Consider the following 9,834-nt stretch of genomic DNA (forward strand, 5'->3'; position numbering starts at 1 on the left):
TTGAGAAGGGAAATATATGGTAATTTTTTTTTTCCTTTGAGACATAGTCTCTGTTGCCCAGGCTGGAGTGCAGTGGCACAATCACAGCTCACTGCAGCCTTGACTCCCCTGGCTCAGGTGATTTCCCACCTCAGCCTTGTGAGTAGCTGGGACCACAGGCATGTGCCACCATGCCTGGCTAATTTTTTTTTTTTTTATTTTTCTTAGAGATAGAGTTGCACCATGTTGCACAGGCTGATCTCAAACTCCTGGGCTCGTGATCTAGCTACCTCAGCCTCCCAAATTGCTGGGATTACAGTCATGAGCCACAATGCCTGGACAAATTTTTAAGCAAAATGAGGGATGAGAGACACCCCCTTAGAGCTGGGTGATGGATTGTTCATTTTATTATTTTTTATATCATACACATTAGATAAAAATTCTTTTGAGTCTCTTCAGTTATTAAAGAATCAAAAATAGGCCAGTGTGGTATCTCACACTCATAACCCCAGCACTTTGGGAGGCTGAGGTGGGAGGATCGCTTGAGCCCAGAAGTTCAAGACCATCTGAGGCAACATACCAAGGTCATTTCTCTACAAAAAAATTTAAAATGGCCAGGTGCGGTGGCTCACACCTGTAATCCCAGCACTTTGGGAGGCCGAGGTGGGCAGATCATGAGGTCAGGAGATTGAGACCGTCCTGGCTAACACAGTGAAATCCCGTCTCGTCTCTACTAAAAATACAAAAAATCAGCCGGGCATCGTGACGTATACCTGTAGTCCCAGCTACTCGAGAGGCTGAAGCAGGAGAACCACTTGAACCCAGAAGGTGGAGGTTGCAGTGAGCTGAGATTGCACCACTGCACTTCAGCCTGGGCAACAGAGCGAGACTCCATCTCAAAAAAAAAAAGAAAAAGAAAATTAAGAAACGTTAGCTAGGCCTGGTGGCATGCGCCTGTAGTGCCAGCTACTTAGGAGGGTGAAGTGGGAGGATTGCTTGAGCCCAGGAGTTTAAGGCTGCAGTAAGCTATGATTGCACCACTGAACTCCAGCCTGGGCAACAGAGTGAGACACTGTCTCTAAGAAAAAAAGAAAAAAAAAAGAATTAAAAATAATAGTAATAGCAGGCCGGGGAGAGTGGCTCACGCCTGTAATCCTAGCACTTTGGGAGGCTGAGATGGGTGGATCACCTGACATCAGGAGTTCGAGACCAGCCAGGCCAACATGGTGACACCCCCGTCTCTACTAAAAATACAACAATTAGCTAGGTGTGGTGGTGTGCACCTGTAGTCTCAGCTACTCAGGAGGCTGAGCTAGGAGAATTGCTTGAACTTGGGAGGTGGAGGTTGCAGTGAGCTGAGACTGTACCACCTGCACTCCAGCCTGGGTGACAGAGTGAGACTGTCTCAAAAAAAAAAAAAAAAAAAAGTAATAGCACATGTGTATTCAGGGTCAACCATATATTAGACATAATGCCAGTTTGAGTATGTATAAGTTCACACTTCCTTTTCGTATCCAATTATGTCATTCTTTTCTGATGCCCTCTCTTCTATCCACAGGAACTCACACCATTCTTTTCATTCTCTTTTGTTCTGCTTCTTCTCCCAGTAAGAAAACATCTCCCTTCTTCTCCATTTACAAATCAGAATTGTCTATCAGTCTATTCATCCAGTGTCCACTAAGTGCTTACTCTGCACCAGGCACTGTTCTAGGCTCTGAAGATAAATAAAACAAGAAAAACGCCCTGTTCACATGCCATAGAGGATGATGAACAGTAGACAAATATGAAGATACACAAGTGCAGCCCCAACACACACATCATCATCTCATTTAAACCCACTGTACTGAAGGAGAATGTGTGGTTCAGAGATGTCAAGTAACAAGCAAGTGTGGGCGCTGGGTTTCCAACCCAGGCCTGTTGACCTCCTATTTATGGCATCCCAACTTTATTATAAAGCCCTGAACAAATGCAAAGAGTGATGCTAATTATTGTTGCCAAAATTGAGTGAAATGAAATACAGGCAATTTTATGTGGAATTTTTACTTGTCAGAAACACGAGCCTCTTGGGTTTGTAGTTATCTTCAAAGATGTGTCTGAAAAGTGGAAGCTGTATTCCTTCCACTGATCGTACTTCCCTAACTGAGAAGTAAATTACATTTTGAAATGATTGAAACATTTTTAATGATTAGAAACATTAAAATACATCTTACATGTACAGCTTGACTTTATGTGTATACTTATCTAACCACCTAAATCAGGTGAAATAGTTGATTTTAATTAACATCTGCTTAGCCTTGAAATCTGTCGCAGCTTCAGAGTGGATAAAACATCTTTCAGTCCCCAAGAAAAACATGTTTGTTTTCAAAACGGTTTGGTTTGTGATACTGATATAAAGGCAGTTGCACTTTCCCAACCCTTCCAGCTTCCTTGGTGGAAGGTACTTCCCACGCTTGCCCCTGGAAAGGCAGCCACATCGTCACACACACGTCCTCAGCACAGACTGCTCCTCACAGGCTCTTCTCTTTTCTCCTGTGTCTGCCAAGAGGGGTTTTCCCCTCCTCACACTCTTCCCCTTAGTCCCCGTAGCCTCACCAAGAGAAACAGACTCCCGGGGGCAGAGCGGGAGGAGCTGGTTTCTGTCTTTCTCAGATTCCTGCTGGCTTTAGCAACCCTGCAGGCTGTTTCCTTCTTCAGTTCTCCTCTCTCATCACTCCTTTCCCCTCCTAGAGCCTCACTCCCCCTGGCCTGCTCCTGCCCTGCATCTCAGGCCATGCCACCCTGGCCCATCCCCAAGGCTGGAGGACAGAAAATCTGTATCTCAGGCCATGCCACCCCAGCCCCGTCCCCAAGGCTGGAGGACAGAAAATCTGCTCTCATCCTCTTCACTGCCTCACCCTCACTTCAGCAGCTCAAATGACACTTCCTTGAGGAAGCTTTCTCTCACTGTCCCAGCGAAAAGGTTGCCATGATGCACTTGACTTCTCAACACACTCATCTTTCTCTTTTTTTGGTCTTGTGTTGTCACCCAGGCTGGAGTGCAGTGGCACCATCATAGCTTGCTGCAGCCTTGATCTCCTGGGCTCAAGCAGTCTTCCTACCTCAGAGTAGCTGGGACTACAGGCGCTTGCCACCATGTCCAGCTAATTTATTTTTAGTAGAGAAGGGGTCTCACTGTATCACCCAAGCTGGTCTCAAACTCCTGGGCTCAAGCAATCCTCGTGCCTCAGCATCCCTAAGTGTTGGGATTATAGGTGTGAACCACTGCACCCAGCCCCATCACTTTCTTTATCACATATATGTACAGATCTAATCTCTTCTGGACCCAGACAGCCCTCACCCATAGCAAGTGGTTTTGTGTTAAGACTGAGTGAAGCTTTACTTACTCTGCTGGGGCTGCGGTGAATGGGAGTTACGGTTTCAGCTGCCAGGCTGTCACTTAACACGTCTCCGTCTGTTGCTCAGTTCTCTAGTACCTTTATAACACACAGTCATGTGCCACATAGCGAACCTTTGGTCAGTGACAGACAGCATATACGATGGTGGTTCCCTAAGATTACAATACTGTTTTTTTTTTTGAGATGGAGTTTTGCTCTTGTTGCCCAGGCTGGCGTGCAGTGGCGTGATCTTGGCTCACTGCAACCTCCACCTCCCGGGTTCAAGTGATTCTCCTGCCTCAGCCTCCCGAGTAACTGGGATTACAGGCATGTGCCACTACCCAGCTAATTTTGTACAATACTGTCTTTTTACTGTACCTTTTCTATGTTTAGAAGCACAAATCCTTACCATTGTGTGAACACTGCCTGCAGGATTCAGAACAGTACCATGCTGTAGAGGTCTGTAGCCTAGGAGCAATAGGCCAAACCATATGAGCTAACTGTGTGGTGGGCTCTGCCATCTAGGTCATTGGAAGTATACTCTATGATGTTCACACAACAGTGAAATCATCCAGTGACGCATTCTTCAGAATGTTGTTAGTGACGTGTGACTGTATTTTGGTATCTACTCTGGCTGTCTGGTGAGCTGCCTTTTATGAGCTGAGATATAACTCCCATAAACAACACTGTCCATGTGGGAAATCCATTTTGAGTTCCCTATGAATTACATTAGAAGCTTTGGAAACACAATAGCCTGTTCTTCAAGGGAGGGCGGTCACAGGGTTAACTTGACAGTTTAAAAGGAAACAAGCCAGGCATGGTAGCTCACGCCTGTAATCCCAGCACTTTGGGAGGCTGAGGCAGGAGGATTGCTTGAGCCCCCGGAGTTCAAGACCAACCTGGGCAACATACTGACACTGTGTCTCTATTTAAAGAAAAAAAATTAAGAAAAAAAAAGGAAACAAAAGACACGTCTTCCAACCAGAGGAGTGGTGACTAGTTATCCTTCATTTCCAACAAGGTCTCAAAAGAAAATTCTAAGGATTAAACCCAGGTGCTCAAAGGAATGGAATTAACCACATTCAAAATAAAAATGATTTCCACTTTGAGTGTCAAAGTGAGGGTTCTGTCACTAATGAAAAAACACACTTTAAAGGTCATAAAATATATAAGATTTAAAAATTCTAGTCCTGCTGACCTTGTGGTTTTAATGACCATAAAATGGGTGACACAAAAAAATATTCATCTTCATCTGTTAAAACTTTACCTAGGAATTTCCATTTGGAAAGTATTTAGCGAGAGTGAGTGGTTTATCAAGGCCACAGAAGCTTTGGTTTCTAAATGGATGATCCTGTACAAAGAACCAATTCAGGATGTGAGAGCCAAGGACGGGGTAATTTTGCTTTGGTCTCCATGGTTTCTAGGAAGTAACGGTTTTCTAGGACAGAGCCTGAGGAGGCAGGTGGACAGCCTACTTCAGAAATTCTCCATTGTCCCACTTTTAACTTTAGCATTCCTGAGAGCATGAATGTGGTAAAATTTTATCAGAAAAAGTAATTCCATGAATTTAATATAATTGAAAGTCCAGATGTTAGTGGCAGATGGGCTTTTTGAATGTATAAATGATTCCCTTCCTGCTTGTAAATGACATGAAGAAACAGCGGGTTTTCTCCAAGTCTAAACACGTCACCAAGCGGTGGTGCCACATGTCTCCTGGGTCTCCACTCAGCCAGAGAGAGTAATGGAACAGATGCTCCAGTGCCCTCTCTGCTCTTGGCTTCCTGGCAGGGACACCATCACTTGACAGGTTCTTTTCATCAACAACCTCCACGGACCGAATGCCTGGGGAAATCGGGAAAACTGTTCTCGCAGTAACTGGTTTTTGACTGAGGGCCATGCCACAGACTTTTGTTCTTGGCTTTATTGTGTTTGGGGCAAATGCAATTTAAAGTCAGTGGAAAACTGGGAAGGCCAGTGAGGAAGGGAAAGGGGCGGTGGTTGAGTTCAGAGGTCAGCTGAGGAACATCACTAGCTTTACAGCAAAGGGCAAAGCAGAAGCAGTGGTACCCGTGACTGAAGGAACTTTCCACAGGCAACACCCAGCCAACCTGCCACCCGCCTGTGGGAAACCCTTGAAGGCTTTCCCCTGTCCGTGGGCTGACAGGGCTCTCCTCCAGATATGGCCTTGTTTCCTGACCTCATCTCTAGCCTGTCCTCCTTGCCATTTTGGTTTCGGCCACTCCAAAAAACATCCCCTCAAGCCGCGCTGCTTCCAGTCTTTGCTTGTGCTGCTCTGCCAGGCCCTGGAGCCCTTTACGTCTTGTGGTCTTTCCCCTCACTCCCACCTCACCTGGAAAACTCTCCCTCAGGTCTCAACTTGGACTCAGGGGAAGAGACATTTATTGGTCCCTGTGAAAAAGCAGTTACCCGCAGTGGTTTGCTGGTGCCACTCCTGCTCCCCCACCACCCAGCACTCTCCCCTCTACAGGGACCGCCCACCCCCACCTGCTGGACAGCAAGGTCCATGGGATCAGGAACTGCACGTGTCAGGGACTATGTGTGGCACTGTATGGCAAATCTCCAAGATCGGGAAGCACCGCTTTACATAGTCCTCAGTAAGTACTGAATCCAGGTATTTTATTATTTTATTTTTTTGAGAGAGAGCCTCGTTCTGTTGCCCAAGCTGAAGGGCAGTGGTGCAATCATGGCTTACGGCAGCCTTGACCTCCTGGCTTCAGTGATCCTCTCACCTGCGCCCACCCCCTCACCCCCACCGTAGCTGGGACTAGAGGAAGATGCCACCATGCCCAGCTCATTTTTTTTTTTTTTTTTGAGATGGAGTTTCACTCTTGTTGCCCAGGCTGGAGTGCAATGGCTCGATCTCTGCTCACTGCAACCTCTGCCTCCCGAGTTCAAGCGATTCTCCTGCCTCAGCCTCCTGAGTAATTGGGATTACAGGCGCCCGCCGCCATGCCCAAATACAAAAAGCTAATTTTGTATTTTTGGTAGAGACAGGGTTTCTCCATGTTGGTCAGGCTGGTCTCGAACTCCTGACCCCAGGTGATCTGCCCACCTCAGCCTCCCAAAGTGCTGGGATTACAGGTGTGAGCCACTGCACCTGGCCTTCAGCTAATTTTAAAATTTTTTGTAGATACGAGGTATCCCTATGTGGCCCAGGCTGGTCTCAAACTCCTGGGCCCAAGCAATCTTCCTGCCTTAGCCTCCCAAAGTGTTCAGGATTACAGGCATGAGCCACTGGCCCCTGAGAATTCAGGTGTTAGAAAGGACTCGGAGTAGCCTGGGGAAGACTTTCAGTAGGAAGAGAGGTTGGGGCTGGGTCTTTGATTACTATGTACTACAGGTTCTCTCAGTAGTGCTCCTCCAACAACTAGAAGGATGGGAAGGCAACAACAGCAGCCAAGGTTTCAGTTGGTAAGAAGGCTTATGGAGGCCAGGGCCTCCGTGGAGAAGCTACGAAATTAAGCCAATTCCTAAGTCAGGCACTCAGGGTCCGCCACATAGGAACTGGTGCCTTTTCATGGGTAATGAAGTTGTTTAATGGCTAGCAAGTAGTTTTTAACTCTTCATTATGGAAATTCTCCAACATACACAAACAGAATAGTCTTAGAAGCCCTTATGAACCCATCACTTGCCCTCAACAATGATCAGCATTTCATTAAGTGACTTTCATCATTTTTCCAGGCCTGGCCTACATCTGTGTGCTCCAGGATTGCAGCCCAGTCCAGTGAAACATTTAAAAACATTTGAATCCTAATTATGTTATGTTGGGATGTCAGTGGTTCCAAAGGCAGGTGTTTATGGGATCAAGAACACAACGCGACCATTCTGATCTTCATGATCATACAAAGTGTCTATGCATGCCACGTGAGGATCTGTTGATGGTGACGTTGGACAGGTCAGTCCTGCTGCAGCGGCTTCCCCAACCCTGTGTACATTACCTCAGGCAGAGAGAAGCCCTTCATGAAGGATAGAAAGAACTTTCCTTGGAAAGAATAGGCTCCCCAATCACACTCCTTCCAGATGTTACCAGATTAAATAACTGCAACTCCTGTCCTATCAGAATGAAGGGTGGGCAGCTGTTCCCTGGTGGGTGATAGTGGACCCATCTCACCCCCACAGCAGAGCTCAGTCTGAGGGGGACATCTGCAAAGGGAAGGAGATGCCTGCCTTTCCCTGAGTAGAAGCAGCTCCACTGTCCTCAAGTTATGCCATCAGCTCCAGGGCTCTCAGTCCACATCAAAGAACACTGGTAACTTCAGCCCAACCCTGCAGCAGCACTAAGGAAGCACACATTCCCAGGGGGCAAGGAAGTTTGTTCCCTTCTTCTGTGAAGCACATCCCAAAGCCCATTTTGTGGAACAGTTGTAAGGGAACCCAGTACATGAATGTATACATGAAAATGTGCCCGGAGTCCTCAGTGGAAATATCAAGGGCTCTCTTGACACTTATCGGTCCAGGTGCAAAATGGGTTGCTTGGGACAATGTCCTAATGAGACATTATCTTGTGACCAAGCTCTGCTTGATACTTTGTGCAGCTCCCTGCACTTAGCATTCCATAGAAGCTAAGGGGCTCTTCCTGCAGAGCTCACCGCCTTGAAAGCTGAGGGACCACCGTCAAAGTGATGTCTAAATGAGTCATGAGTCTTTAGTTCATTCTGTGTGGTTTCTTAATAAATGAAGCTGCTGTTGAACTGTGAAGGAGGACAGAAACCACATGGACAACACACAGGATACTTCTAGATGACAGGTCAAGTTCAACTGTAGGCAGGGCGAACAGGATCATTTTATTCTCATTTACGCTTAAAATAAAGATACAATAGAAGTTTTACAATTCAGTATGATTAGACGTGATTTATAATTTTAACAATTAAAAAAAAAAAACTAGTACAAACTTTAAAACTACCAAAGAGAAAATACCTTTCTGATCAAAACATGTGCCACGGGCTAAACTTCCTTAGAAAACTTTTTAAGTTTTCTCAGCTAAATTTTCTTAGAAAAGGTTTGTGAAAAGCCTTTAATTGTAAATATTTAAACTATTTTTGTAACCACTAAATGCCTTCACCAACTCATTAATCCAATGTTTCCTAAATTCAGGAACCAGTGACCAAGGGGCCTGAAACATGTAAGCCTTGATCTTATTCTTCCAGCTACAAAATACTATTGTTTTAAGAAAACAAAATATTTTCTAAGCACAGAAGCTTTCTGAAAACTTCAATTACCTTTTCTGGCTCAGTACCTGACTGAAATGTTCAAATGTTCATATTGCACACACGAAAAAATCTGAGCAGCATACTACATGGGTATGAGAAGCTGATGAAAAATAAGATCGGGAAAACCCCCTACACTGTTCCATTTACATGATTTAAATATATAGTTTCTATATCTTTCATATAAGTAAAAAGGTAAACTTTAGAACAGCACAGAAATACAAATGTATTTAGAGTTTTACAAAATATATTCAACCCCTCAGACATGCACAATTTTTTAACTTTGGAGTTACCATATAAGGGAGCTAGTTTTCCCTCCTTCATAATGAAAGCAGGAAGTCATGTGTACAAAGTCATTCATATGAAAAGAATAAACATCCACATTCCTTTTCTTTGTCCTTGACAAATATTTATGGAATGCCGGAAATTATGGAAAAACAATTCCAATGTTACGAAGTCCAAAGAACTGGAATGAGAAAACTCCTCGCGGCACATTATGCTGCATGGAATGACCATCATCCTCGGGGAATTAGGGTAGCATCTTCTACCACTTTTAAAGGCTGCCACGAGACGGGGTAGAAATGCCACAAATGGCACCTCATCTCTGATCAAAGATTCAGAGCATGCAAGTGTTGATGCCATTAAAAGTCCCAACCATCTCCCCACTAAAATACCAGGCAATGCTTAGCAGCTGCTGTTCTAACAGGCTACTTTCCGCAACTGCTGACACAGGTTCAGTTCATGTGGTTAAAGGTCAGAACACACCCCTTCCAGAGCTGAAGTGCTCCAACACTCATCACTGGCTCTGGAGGGAAAAGACCACTAGCTGTAACTTCTACAAAACTTTTATTCACAAAATATAAAACAATAACAAAACCTACCTACCAGGGCGATAATGCTATAGCGTGACTTTAAAACTTGTAACTAGCAGAGTAACATTCTAACTGCTTTCTAAAAGAATTCTTATAACCCTTAGCACATGAACTACTGCTCTCAAAATACTTTCATTCAGATTTTAAGCACCTTGTTCGTCAGCCAGGCAACAATTTCTCACTTCTTTTCCGAATTTGCTTTCTCCTTGGCTTTCTAAAGGAAATTATTCTAAAAAACATCAGACGCTTCGTATACAATTTGGAAAGGAAGATAAGGTTGAGCAAGTCACATCATATGCTCTGGTTTGCTGCCAAAGTATATTGCTGCTGTGTTTCTTAACAGGAAAGTGGATGAGAATTGTTTTAGGGCTGTGCTTGGCC

The sequence above is a fragment of the Mandrillus leucophaeus genome, unplaced genomic scaffold, assembly GCF_000951045.1.
Source record: "Mandrillus leucophaeus isolate KB7577 unplaced genomic scaffold, Mleu.le_1.0 Scaffold128, whole genome shotgun sequence".
NCBI lineage: Eukaryota > Metazoa > Chordata > Mammalia > Primates > Cercopithecidae > Mandrillus > Mandrillus leucophaeus.